Raw genomic sequence first — 13,706 nt, 5'->3', positions numbered from 1 at the left:
TTTTTTTTGAGACAGGGTTTCTCTATATGGCCCTGGCTGTCCTGGAACTCACTCTGTAGACCAGGCTGGCCTTGAACTCGGAAATCTGCCTGCCTCTGCCTCCCAAGTGCAGAGATTAAAGGTGTGCGGCCAACACTGCCCAGCTACAAACATAATTCTTACAGCTAGTAGTTGGAGCACAGGAGAGCACTACTCTGCCTGTCTTGACAGCAGTTAACAAAATTTATTGGTTTGTTTTTTCCTAACAGGGTTTCTCTGTGTAGTCCCATCACCCTGGAACTTACTCTGTATACCAGGCTGGCCTCAAAATCATGGAGATCTGCCTGCCTCTGCCTCTTGAGTGCTGGGAATAAAGTCATACAATACGACCTCTCCTCCCCATAATTAACAAAAATGTTACCGAGAGCTAGGGTGTAACTCAGTGGCAGAGCGCTTACATAGGAGGCACAAGGTCCTGGGTTCCCGTCTTAAATTGAAAACAAAAAGTGTTGGTTTTTGGTTTTGTTTTGTTTTTTGAATTCTAGCATTTGGTAGACAGAGGCAGGCTGGTCTTTGAATTTGACTTCAGCCTAGTCTATATAGTGAGCTCCAGAACAGCCAGGGTTATGTAGTGAGACTCTGTCTCAAAAAACAAAACAAAACAAAACAAAACAAACAAACAAAAACCAGTCAGAGTGGCACAGACCTTTAGTCCCAGTTCTCCAGAAGCAGAGAACTCTGCGTTCAACTAGCCTGGTCTACATAGGATAGTTAGAGGCAGGCAGAATTCTTTGAATCCAAGGCCAGCCTTGTCTACACAGTAAAGTCTAGGATAGCCAGGGCTACAAAGAGAGACTCTGTTTCAAAACACAAACACAAAATGAACAAACAAACTGCCCAAACATCTAGATTCCATCCCTGCAGAGCTGAAACCACTCTTAGTTATGACCATGGCAACTCATAAAAGAAAGCATCTAGTTGGGGGCTTGCTAACATTTCCAGAGACTCCGTCCCTTATCATCATGTGGGGAGCATGGTGGGACGCGTGGGAATGTCTTACTTTGTACACTGTTGGCGTGTTTGTATCCGTGCAATGGAGATCAGTGAGCCCTGAAGAGCACATGCATGTTATTAAGGCTGGGCAGCAACACCATCTCACTAGCCCTTTATTTTTATCTTTTGTTTATTGAGACAAGGTCTCACCACGTAGCTCTGGCTGGCTTGGAAATCATGTAGATCAGGCTGACCTTAAACTCAGATATACACCTGCCCCTGCCTTCCAAGTGCTGAAGTTAAAGGTATGTGCTACCTTACCCAACATACTTTATTTTATATCACTCAATTACCAAGGCTACCCTGAAGTCACCATCTTCCTACCTCAGTCCTTCAGGTGCTGGGATGACAAGTGTCCCTTGCTCAGCTAGCTAGCTTTGTAATTAGCAGGTTCTCAGTGTTTCTAGTTTCCTTATTTGGTGTACTGAGGGTGGACTCAGGGCTGCCTGTGTGCCAGGCAAGCCCTCTGCCACTATCTACAGCTCCAGTCATTGTTTTGGTATCATTTGTTTTAGGAGTTTGCTTTTTAGCCTTTTAAAAATATTATATATACGATCCTTTTGCCTGCAAGTATGCACATGTACCACGTGTGTGCCTAGTAGCCCCAGAGGTCAGAAGATGCCATTGGATCCCCTGGAACTGGGGTTACAGACAATTGTGAGTTGTCATATGGGTACTGTAATGGCTATTCCTGCTTGTCAACTTGACTATATTTGGAATGAACTACAATCCAGAATTGGAAGGCTCACCAGTGACCCTTATCTGGAGGCTGGGAGATAGAAGTTTCTGGTCTGGATCTTGGTATGGAGATCTTGAGGCATAGTGGCTATGGACTCCAGAAGATTAAATCTCCGAGTTCAAGGTCATCTGGGATTAAAGGTGTGGTGGGACACACCTTTAATCTGGGCTACACCTTTCATCTGGAGACAATATAAGGACATTGGAAGAAGGGAGTCTGGCTCGTGCTTGCTCTGTGGGACTGAGTAACTGCTAGATCCTTGGATTTCCATTCACAGCTACTACTGAACCATTGTTGGGAATTGGGCTGCAGACTGTAAATCATCAATAAATTCCTTTACTATATAGAGGCTATCCATAAGTTCTGTGACTCTAGAGAGCCCTGACTAATACAGGTACCAAACACAACAAAGCCTCTAACCATTGAGCCAACTCCCCAGGCCTGGTTTTGCTTTCCTCCATCCCATCCTGCCCCCAATCCCTACCCCCCAAGACAAGCTTTCTCTGTGTAGCCCTAACTGTCCCAGAACTCAGAAATCTGCTTAACTGCCTCTGCGTACCCAGCACGATGGGATTAAACCACTGGTTATAGTTTTGATTTTTTGAGATAGGGTTTCGTGTACCCCAGTCTGGTCTGAAACCTGTAATTCTCTGAAAAACTACATAAATGTAGGTATGAGTCCCATGACTGCTCCTCCACGGGGCTCAGCTGCTCGGGGAGGGAGGACACAGGAAGTGACTGTGCTTACCACATGATGTCACTGGGCAGGTGTTGGGCCATAGGGAAGCCCTGGAACACTGACATGGAGATGGGAAAACACAGTCTGAGGTGCAGGACAGTTGGAGGTGGCTTGGGAGTCCCCAGACCTGCAAGGGTGCCCGGGCTGTCTAGTTCTCAGGTTGTGGAAGAGCTGAGATTGGAGTACCCCACCCCCACCCCCAAGGCTGGATGTGTGTGGGAGTGGGGGAATGGGAACTCTGGCTGGAGCCATGGTGCTTATCTTTGGTGTGATGGTGGAGGCAGCCTTGAGCTTGGCTTGGTCATGGTTGGGAGCACAGAGAGGCCTTCTACAGGAGATTAGAAAGCCCTATAGGTGAAGGCCTTCTCCATGACTCCCCACAGTGGATCCTGATGAAAAGAGGTAGTCCATGGTTTTAAGGCGTTTATTGTCATGGCGGAAGGTGGATGAGTAAAACCACACCCCACTTCTCCAGGTGGGCGTGAGGTTAAATACCTTTTGCAGGGAGGGGTGACTGGGAAGGGAAGCTTATTGGCTAAGCCTCCAGGCCTTTAGTACCTCATTAAAATGGAGATCTGTCTTGAGTTTACAGGACTACAGGTCACTTCCTCTACACGTGGAGGGGCTTGGGGCATTGGCCTTACTGGACTAATAGTCACAAATCTATGAGGGGCGGGGAACTGCAGCTAGTGCCTCGGGCCTGTTCCCTGGCACCAGGTGAAGGGCCTACAGTCCCTTCAGGGTCTCCGGGGCACTTCACTGAGCTTTAGCTCCACCTGGAACCAGGCTACCTTTCATGAGAATGGAGCCCTGATAGTCATCTTCTGACTTCTACAGGTATGCTGTGGAATAGGTAATGTCTGTGTTCATATATACACATAAATATACATATGCACATGCACATACACACACAGATACACAGACACGCACATACATATTTATTGAGAGTTTTGATTTCTTTAAAAACCAAGTTATGATATGTGAATATGTTTTTGTTTTAATCCAGGTGTGGAAGGGACTGGAGTGCTGTGAGGCCACTGCTGTACACACAGTCCCTTCCTGCTGTTGTGTTTGCTGAGTTGCCGGTTTGTTAAATATTTTGATAATAATGAATTGACTTGCCCCTAGGACCCGATGCCCCTAATCTGCAGGAAGTAGTCTAAAAGAGTTCTACCTCTGCTCTCCCCTCTAACCTTTCTCTCCTACCTAGTGTTACGGGATTAGAAGGGTAATAGATATGAGAACCCAATAAAGGGGGCTGGAGAGATGGCTTAGTGGTTAAGAGCACTGACTATTCTTACAGAGGACCTGGGTTCAATTCTCAGCATCCACATGGCAGCTCATACCTGTCTGTAAGTTTAGTTTCAGAACTTCTGACACCCATATGCTGATAAAAGACCAATCACCATAAAAATAAAAATAATAAAAAAAACAATAAAATAGCTTTAAAAATACTCCAGCATGCACAGACTCCCCCAAACAGGGAATGAAACATTTCAGTCTCGAGGCCACATGCATGCGAGCTATCAGTGTTGAAACGCAGGCCTATGAAACGCACAGCTTGGCAAGCTGAGGCAAGAGAAGTTTAAATTCCAGATTAACCTGGGCTATACAGTGATCTTGTCTCCAAAAGTGCATTTGGTTTGATTGAATTAATAATTAACTCAGAGTCAGCAATAATGCATCAGTGTCACATTAAGGAAAGAAACCAAAGCCCTTCCCCCCTCTTGTGTCATTAAGTCAAGAGCAAGCCCTGATGTAAATTCCCTACCCTGCTCTCCTTGTCCTCTGCCATCCCTGTCTGTCTGTTGATTGAGCTGAATCTGCCTGCATGAAGGCTGTACTATGAGCTGCCCCTGTGTGTGTCCATAACAAAGACCTTGACTCTCTCATTGAGCAGCACAGAGAGCATCACAAGGGGAAAGAAGGAGGAATACCTCACAGAAATGTTAACAGTTTTACAGTATTAAGTCAGTAAATCCAACTGGCACAGGTTAATGAAAAGTATTACAGGGGCTGGCGAGATGGCTCAGCAGGTAAGAGCATTGACTGCTCTTCTGAAGGTCTTGAATTCAAATCCCAACAACCACATGGTGGCTCACAACCACCTGTAATGAGATCTGACTCCCTCTTCTGGCATATCTGAAGACAGCTATAGTGTACTTCTAAATCTTTGGGCCTGAGTGAGCGGGGTTGACCAGAGCGAGCAGAGGTCCAAATTCAATTCCCAACAACCACATGAAGGCTCACAACCATGTGTACAGAGTACTCATATACATAAATAAATAAATCTTTAAAAAAAGTATTGCGTGGGGCGTGGTGGCACACGCCTTTAATCCCAGCACTCAGGAGGCAGAGGCAGGCAGATTTCTGAGTTCGAGGCCAGCCTGGTCTACAGAGTGAGTTCCAGGACAGCCAGGGCTACACAGAGAAACCCTGTCTCGAAAAACAAAAAACAAAACAAAACAAAAAAAGTATTGCAAATATCATTGTTTATCGGGTAATATCTGTACATTGATTTCAACATTTTTGGTTCATATTCTTATATTGTTTCCAGCAAATGATTATTATAAACAATGCATAAACACACATGCATTATTCTTGGGTCAGGGGCATAGACCAGTACATAATTTAAGATTACAGCTTTCATTAACTTAGGTTCTAAAAATTGATATGGAAGGGAGCCAAATTTTTCCTTTAAAGGCAGTTTAAACAAGCCAGGGACAGAGGCAGAGGGGCAAAGGGGGAGAGAGAGGCAGAAGTAGAGGGGGGGGTGCAAAGGCAGAGAGAGGGGCAGGGGCAAAGGCAGAGGCAGATGGATCTCTGTGAGTTTGAGACCAGCCTAGTCTACAAAGTTAGTTCCTAGGCCAGCCATGGCTGTTACACAGAAAAATCTTGTCTCAAAAAAACCAAAACCAAAACAAACCATGTTGAGTGGAATAAGGCAGACAACTGAAGAGTTGTGTGTTGATTTCTGCACTCGAAAGCTTGAGCATGGGATCATTTATAGTGATGGAGTCTTTGTGGCCTGCGAAGGGTACAGCAGGATTTAAGGTAGAATAGGCCGTGGAAAGACAAGAGGGCTACAAAACAAATGCGAAAGCCAGCTCCAGAGCTAGTGAGATATCCTGGTGGGTGATGGTGACGGCTTCCAAACCAGGCAACCCGAGTTCAGTTCCAGGAACCGAACAAAGAAGGGGAAAAGCAACTCCTACAAGTGGGTCTCTGACTTCAAACCATGTGTGGTGCCATGCTTTGTTTGTTTGTCTGTTTGTTTGGTTGGTTGGTTTTTTTTTTTTTTTGGTTTATCGAGACAGGGTTTCTCTGTATAGCCCTGGCTGTCCTGGAACTCACTTTGTAGACCAGGCTGGCCTCGAACTCAGAGATCCACCTGCCTCTGCCTTCCAAGTGCTGGGATTAAAGGCATGCGCCACCACGCCCGGCTGTGTGGTGCCATGCTTAAGTCCACACGTACACACGATTGAATAAATGCAATAAAAAATAAACACTGGGACTAGAGAGATGGCTCAGTGGTTAAGAGCACTGACTGCTCTTCCAGAGATCCTGAGTTCAATTCCCAGCAACCACATTGTGGTTCACAACCATCTGTGATGGGATCTGATGCTCTCTTCTGGTGTGTCTGAAGACAGTTACAGTATACTGTACAGTGCACCAAAGATAAATAAATCTTTTAAACAAACAAACAAACAAACAAATACTGAACTAGTGAATTCTAGTTAAAGTCTCCTGAGCTGGGATAACCGTCCCCGCCACAGACCCCACTAAGCCCCGACAATAGACCTGCTCTGCTAGGGTGCTGGATGTTGTGTTAGAATCAAGGCTAGTGTCTAGACAGACCACACCAGGGCAATACATTTCCCTGTAGGAGGTTTACTGTGGGGGAAGAGGGCAAAGGTGGCGACGAAGACGAAGGGGAAAAAAGAGGGTGGAGATCAGCAGGGTATGCCTTTTTTTTTCTTTAAAGATTTACTTATATATTATATGTGAGTACACTGTAGCTGTCTTCAGACACTCCAGAAGAGGGAGTCAGATCTCATTACGGATGGTTGTGAGCATGTGGTTTCTGGGATTTGAACTCAGGCCCTCTGGAAGAACAGTCAGTGCTCTTAAACGCTGAGACATCTCCAGCTCGAGGGTTTGCCTTTTATTTGGGTTGTGACATAAACACTTGCAGGTAAAGGTGGGAGGTGAGGTAAATGGATTCTGGAAATGTATGGCGGTTGCCACAGCAACAGATGTGTGGGTTCCTGTTGCCTGTGGTTGATGTCACTGAGTTCGGAGGCGATCTGCCAAACCGGTTTCTGATACCAACACCGGAGGCAGAGTCACTAAAGCCCACCAGGAACCTAAGACCTAGAGCTGCTGGTATCAGACGTTTGTTTGGGTCTTTTGTGTGCTTGTTCATTTTGGCTTGATCTGGTTTCAAGATGGTTTCTATGTGTAGCCCCGGTTATCCTGGAACTTGTAGACCAGACAAACATCAAGGCTAGAAGAGATCCACCTGCCTCTGCTGGGTTTAAAGGTGTGAGCCATCATGCATGCTCACACCTTTTGGATTGGTTTATTTCCTTTGTGTCTGTGACAGTTTCTGCATGTAACAGGTGGGAATGCTGGAATTAGGTCTGAATACTGCAGGACGGTGGCAGGTGTCAACCCCACACACAGTTCTTACTTCATAGGAAGTGATAGTTTATTCTAGAGCCAAACATAAGTGGTCATGGTTCAGGAGTGCAGATTTCTGTGACTCCAAAGTCCAGTCTTCCAGCATGGAAGCAGCTTCATGGAGTTCCTATAGTAACAGGACCAAGAAAATTATAAACCAAGGCACCTTTACTTATTATTTTGTTTCTTGAGTTTTGTTTTGTTTTCGAGACAAAGTCTGGCTGTCCTGGAACTCATTATGTAGACCAAGCTAGCCTGAAACTCACAGAGAGATCTAAGCCTGTAACTCCCCAGTGCTAGGATCAAAGGCCTGTGGCCTCCCAGTGGAGGGATAAGGACTCCAACCCACCCATGAAACTTCTGACTCCGAATTTGTCCTGTATAAAATAAATGCAGGAGCAAAGACAGAACAGAGACTGAAGGAACGGCCAACCAATAACCAGCCCAACTTGAGACCCATCCCATGGGCAGGCACCAATCCCTGACACGGTTATACTTTGTTATGCTTGCAGACAGGAGCCTAGTGTAACTGTCCTCTGAGAGCCTCCACCCAGCAGCTGACTGGTACAGATCCATGCATATTACCAAGCCAATCAGTGGCTGGAGGTTGGGACTCTTATGGAAGAATTGGGGGAAGGATTGAAGGCCTGAACACCAGGGGGCTTCCCGAGACTGAGCCACCAACCAAAGAGCATCCTCAGGCTGGATGGGGACCCTCAGCACGCATGTAGCAGGTACACAGGTTACTCTTCATGCGGGTCCCCCACTGACTGGAGAGGGCGCTGTCCCTGACTCTGTTGCCGCCTGTGGATCTTGTTCCCCTAACTGGGCTGCCTTATCTGGCCTTAGTGGAAGAGGAAGTGCCTGGTCCTGCAGTGCCAAGATGGTACGGGGGTGGGGGTGGGGGGGTGGGGGGTGGTCAGGGAGGATGGGAGAGGGGCCATGTAGGTCAGAGGTGGCTGGGAGGAGAGGGATGGCTGTGATCGAGATGTAAAGTGAATAAATAAATTAATGGAGATGGAAAGGGAAACGCCTGTGCTATGACACCTAGATAAATGAAGACATTTAAAAAAAAACACGTCTGTAGAAACAGCAGAGAGGCCTCGGTTGCTGTCTGTCAGCATTCTTAGCCTTCTAGTGAGAGAAGAGGGTTTTCTAAGTTAGCACACTCCATTGTTTTGTTTTTACCAGTTTATCGGGATGCTAGGCCTGACGTAATAGACTGGGTTGGCTCTTTAAGGTTTCAGAAAGATGGTCCTCGAGAAGTTGTAATCAGGTTCTGGACCTCCTGCATTCCAAGCTCCGCGCAGGCATTGATGTTTTCATCAGCCAGCCTTTAACAGACACAGCTTCTTTTCAGGAATCCTGTCACACAGGGTTCACTCCCAGGCTTTCAGTCTGAACTCAGATGAGTCACTCCTTGCATGTAGTGTGGTCTGTTGTTGAGATCGTGTCCCTCAGCCTAAGCTGGCCTTCAGCCCCTGGTCCTCCTGCTTCAGCCTCCCAAGGCATGCGACATCACAGTGGGTTCTGTGCCTGGTTTCCTTCGCTATCACACATTATTTTATTTTGTTTTGGAAGGGGTGGTGATGGAGTCTCAGAAAAGCTAGGCAAGGGCTCTGCCGCTGAGTTCACCCAACCCTGCTCAATTTGTTCTTGTTGAGGTAAAGTAGTTAAAAGCACTAAGCAGCCCAGGCAGACCTGGAGGTCTTAGACTGTCCTGCCTGAGCCTCTGGAGCGACACATTTAGTATTGATGTTAGGTAAACCTGTCCTATGGTATATATGCTTCCTCCCTCTCTCTGTGTATGTGAAAGCCAAACAAGACATCAGATGTCTTCCATTGCTTTCCATCTATTTCTTTTTTTAAAAAAAAGATTTATTATTTTATGTATATGAGTACACTGTAGCTGTGCAGATGGTTGTGAGCCTTCAAGTGGTTGTTGGGAATTGAATTTTAGGACTTCTGCTCGCTCCAGTCCGCCCCATTCACTCAGTCCCTGCTCGCTTCAGCCCAAAGATTTATTTATTATTGTAAGTATATTGTTGCTGTCTTCAGATGTACCAGAAGAGGGTGTCTAATCTCATTACGGGTGGTTGTGAGCCATCCTGTGAATGCCGGGATTTGAACTCAGGACCTTCCGAAGAGTAGTCAGTGCTCCTAACAAGGAGGCATCTCTCCAGTCCCTGGCATTTTGGAGGTTTTGGTTTGTTTTAGTTTTGTTTTGATTTTTGACACAAGGCTTCTCTGCATAGCCCAGGCTGGCTTTGAACTCACACCAGTTCTCTAGCCTCAGCTTCTGGATTGGTGGCTGGATGACAACCTCACACCACTGTGTTCAGTTTTATATTTGGTTGGCAAAGAACTTTTACCTCTAGAGAAACTCAACCTCATTCAGCTCCACCCTGACTAGGACTTTGGCTCTGGATTCCTGGTGGGAGTGAGGCTTTGGGTTCCTTCCAGCTCCTGAAACTAAAACGCCATAACACGTGGAGTGGAGCTGCCATCCTTGGGGCCACAGCCTCTTCCCCAGGATCTTCTCTACAGGGTCATCTTTCCAGGCCAGCTTGTACCCCCTAGCCACAGCTGTCTGCCAAACACTCAGACCAGATTCCAGCTATGTCCAGTTTATTTCTCTTTCCAGACACTTGGTATAGCTGTTGTTGTTTGTTAGTTATCTTTTGGTGGATCGGGACACGGATCCCACGGCTTCCTACATGGCAGGCAAGTGTTTCACAATTGGGACAAGTCCCTAGCTCCTAACTGGAGGATTCCAGATCCGGGCCCTCTGCCCCTGGCAGTTGTTGACATAGTTTCTAGTGCGTTCTAGACTTCATTGTAGAAGCTTGGAACTCAGTTATGAACAGGATAAATTCCTAGTCTCAGAGAGAGAGGAACAGCAGAGAAAATGTATTTACTTGTGTTACTCCAGTTACTCCAGATGCTAAGTCAGGAGGACAAGGAGTTTTGAAAGCTGCCTTGTCTACAGGGTGAGTTCAAGGCTGGCCTAGGCTGTGTAACAAGACTCTGTCTCAAAGTAAAAGTTGGAGCTGGAGAAATGTCTCAGCAGCCAGGAGTTCTATTCTTGAAGAGGCCATGAGTTTGGTTCATAGCTCGCATGTCAGAAGCACGTGTAACTCTAGCTTCAGGAGAGTCAGTGCCCATGTCTGGCTTTGGTGGATACCTGCAGGTGTTGTATAATATACATGCATACATACATAAATTCAAAAAATTAATTTTTCCAAGTCCTTATTATCTTTATCTGAATGCTGGGAGAATTTAAAGAGCGGCTCTGTTTCCTTTATTCTTCTTCCTTTCCTTCCTTCCTTCCTTTCTTCCTTTCTTTCTTTCTTTCTTTTTTTCTTTCTTTCTTCCTTTCTCTTTTCTTCTCTCTCTCTCTCTTCTTTTCTTTCTTTCTTTCTTTCTTTCTTTCTTTCTTTCTTTCTTTCTTTCTTTCTTTTTTTTTTGAGACAGGGTTTCTCTGTGTAGCCCTGATTGTGCTGGAACTCACTCTGTAGACCAGGCTGGCCTTGTCCGAGACCCATCTGTCTCTGCCTTCTGTGTGCCTGGATTAAAGACGTGCACCACCACTGCCTAGCTCATCAATTTCTATAATTAAAAAAACAAGGAGTCCAAGTCTAGACTTCTGAGAGTCGTCTTGTTCCAAGACCTAAAAATCTAGTTTTTAAAATGAAAAGTTATTTCTGAAAGGGGTGGGGGCTGGGAATACAGCTCCTTGGAAGAGCACATTCATAGCATGTAGGTGTTCAACCTACAGCACCAAAAGAGATTAAGGTTTCAGGGAAGGGAGCTGGCTCAGTGGGTGAGAGCATTGGCTGCTTTTCCAAAAGACCTTGGTTCTTTTCCTAGCATCCACACTGTGGCTGACAGTCATCTGTGACTGCGATTCCAGGGGATCTGACGCTGGCCTCTGGCTTCTGAGGGCACCAGGCACACACGTATTACACAGATGCACATGCAGGCAAAATACCTACACATGCAAACTAAGTGAAAAAAATATTATTTTCAGGAAAGCATACTATGGGGCTGGGCAGTAGAACCCCTGTCCAGATGCACAAGACCCTAAGTTCAATCCCAAGTCCCAAGCAAAAACGTTGTTTGTGGGTACTGGCAAGATGGCTCAGTGGTTGAGAGCATTTGTTGCTTTTTCAGAGGACCCATGTTTGGCTCCCAGCTCTGGCTTGGTGGCTTACAGCCACCTGTAACTCCAGTTCCAGGGGATCTGAGGATCTCTCTTGACTTCTGCAGGGCCAGGGATGCATATGGTACACAGGCATACATACAGGCAAGACACTCATACACAGAAAAATTATATGTTCATGTACACATATATGTATGTATACAGATACACATACATATATAGTGAATGTGCCTTGTTTTAGGTGAAAGCGCCTTGTTTTAGGTGAAAGCGCCAGAAAAAATCCGGCTTAGGAGGTGGCATTTGAACAAAAGTGGGAACGAATGGAGAGAGAGAGAGAGAGAGAGAGAGAGAGAGAAAGTGAAGATAAAAAGTAACATTACAGATGGAAGGAATTGCCAGTTCAAAGGTCCTGAACAAAAGTGGGAACTAATGGAGAGAGAGAGAGAGAGAGAGAGAGAGAGAGAGAGAGAGAGAGAGAGAGAGAGAGAGAAAGTGAAGATAAAAAGTAACATTACAGATGGAAGGAATTGCCAGTTCAAAGGTTCTGAGGTTAGGACAGGCTTGTTTTGTCTGAGGACTAGTGAGAAGGCCCTATGACCACAGTGGATTGATGAAGGCAAGAGAAAGAAGATGGGGGTCAGAGACCCCAGAGCTTTCCTTAAGAATCTCTGGACATCTTCCCCTGCTCTTCCTTCCTTCCTTCCTTCCTTTCTTTTCTTTATTTTATTTTTGAGACAAGCTCTTACCATGTGGCCTCAAATTCACAGAGATCTTTCTGCTTCTACCTCCTGGTCTCTGGAATTTTCTAACTACTGGGCATGTTTCTACTCATTCTTTAACACTCAGCACCAGGGCCAACTCCTCGGGGAACCCTGGCCTGCTCGCCACCATGGTGCAGGTGTCATCAGGGATAGTGTTCCAGTGCCACCGTTCACTGTGTCCACTGCTCCATTCTACAGATAGAGACAGCAAGGCCTGTATCTAAGTCACTGTTCTATTGCTGTGAACAGACATCATGACAAAGGCAACTTATAGAAGAAATTATTTAAGCGAGGTGTTGTGTACAGTTTCAGAGGATTGGTCCATGGTCATAACCATGGTGGTGAATGGTGGCAGGCAGGCAGGCATGGTGCTGGAGCAGCTGAGAACTTCCATCCTGATATACGGGAACGGCTCAGAGAGAGCAAGTCTAGGCTAGTATGGGCTTTCGAAACCTCAAAGCCCACTGCCAGCAACACATCTCCTCCAACAAGGCCACACCTCCTAGTCCTTCCCAGACAGTTCACCAATGAGAACCAAACACTCAAATGTCTGACTCTATGGGAGCCAACCTCATTCAAATGACCACAGCTGGAGCCGAGTACCTTTGATATTAAGTCAAACCATGCCAAGGGCTGGAGACACAGAGTCGAACCATAGGGGAAAACCATGAGAGTCTCAGAATGGTGACATTTCCACAGATGATTAAAAAACAAATAAAAATTATTTAAAACCTGGCCAGTGAGATTCCTCAGAAGGTAAAGGCAGCCACCACTATGCCTGGCAATCTGAGCTCAAGCCCAGGACCCACATGGTGAAAGGTGAGAGTGAGTCCTGAAGTTATCCTCTGCCTCCACATATGCCATTGATAACACACGTGTTCTCTCGTTCACACACACACGGGGGGGGGGGAGATTAAATATATTTTGACATGTAATAAAAATTTGGGCTGGAGGGATGGCAACAGCTAAGAGCTCTTTTGCTCTTGTAGGGGACCCAGGTTTGTTTCCCAACAACCCATGGTGGCTCACAACCATCTGTAACTCTAGCTCCAGGGGATCTGATGCCCTTTTCTAGCACATGGACACTTGGCTGGCCTCATGGGCACATATCTACACACACATACATATATACATAAAACTACATCAAAAAACGATTTTAAATGTAATTAATTTTTCTTTAAAAAAAAAAAATAAATGAGCAAAGGGGACCAGCCTTGGGGAAATGTGACAGAAAGACATTTTATTCCAGATCGCAACCTGTACAAAGACCCTATGGCTGGCAGCAATATAAAGAGACCAGAGTGGCTGAACAAACTACCTTGAAGGCCAAATGAGGCTGAGAAACCTCTTCTACAGCTGCTTCAAAGGCAAGCCCAGACTCTCCAGCAGGGAAGGAGCAGAACACAGTGACAGGTAACATATCTGGGGCCCAGAGTAGGCTGGAGATCGGCCAGGGATGCCTCAGGGATCTGGTGGGACTTTTATCATTGCTATGTGGAGATTTTACAATACATTCTTTGTCTGTCCCTTTTAAAGCCTAGAGTACAGCTCTGTTCTCAGTCCACCCAAATCCCTAGCAGATTGTGATAA

The sequence above is a fragment of the Mus caroli genome, chromosome 8 (assembly GCF_900094665.2).
Source record: "Mus caroli chromosome 8, CAROLI_EIJ_v1.1, whole genome shotgun sequence".
In the NCBI taxonomy this organism is placed as follows: Eukaryota; Metazoa; Chordata; class Mammalia; order Rodentia; family Muridae; genus Mus; species Mus caroli.
This window is presented reverse-complemented; position numbering follows the sequence as displayed.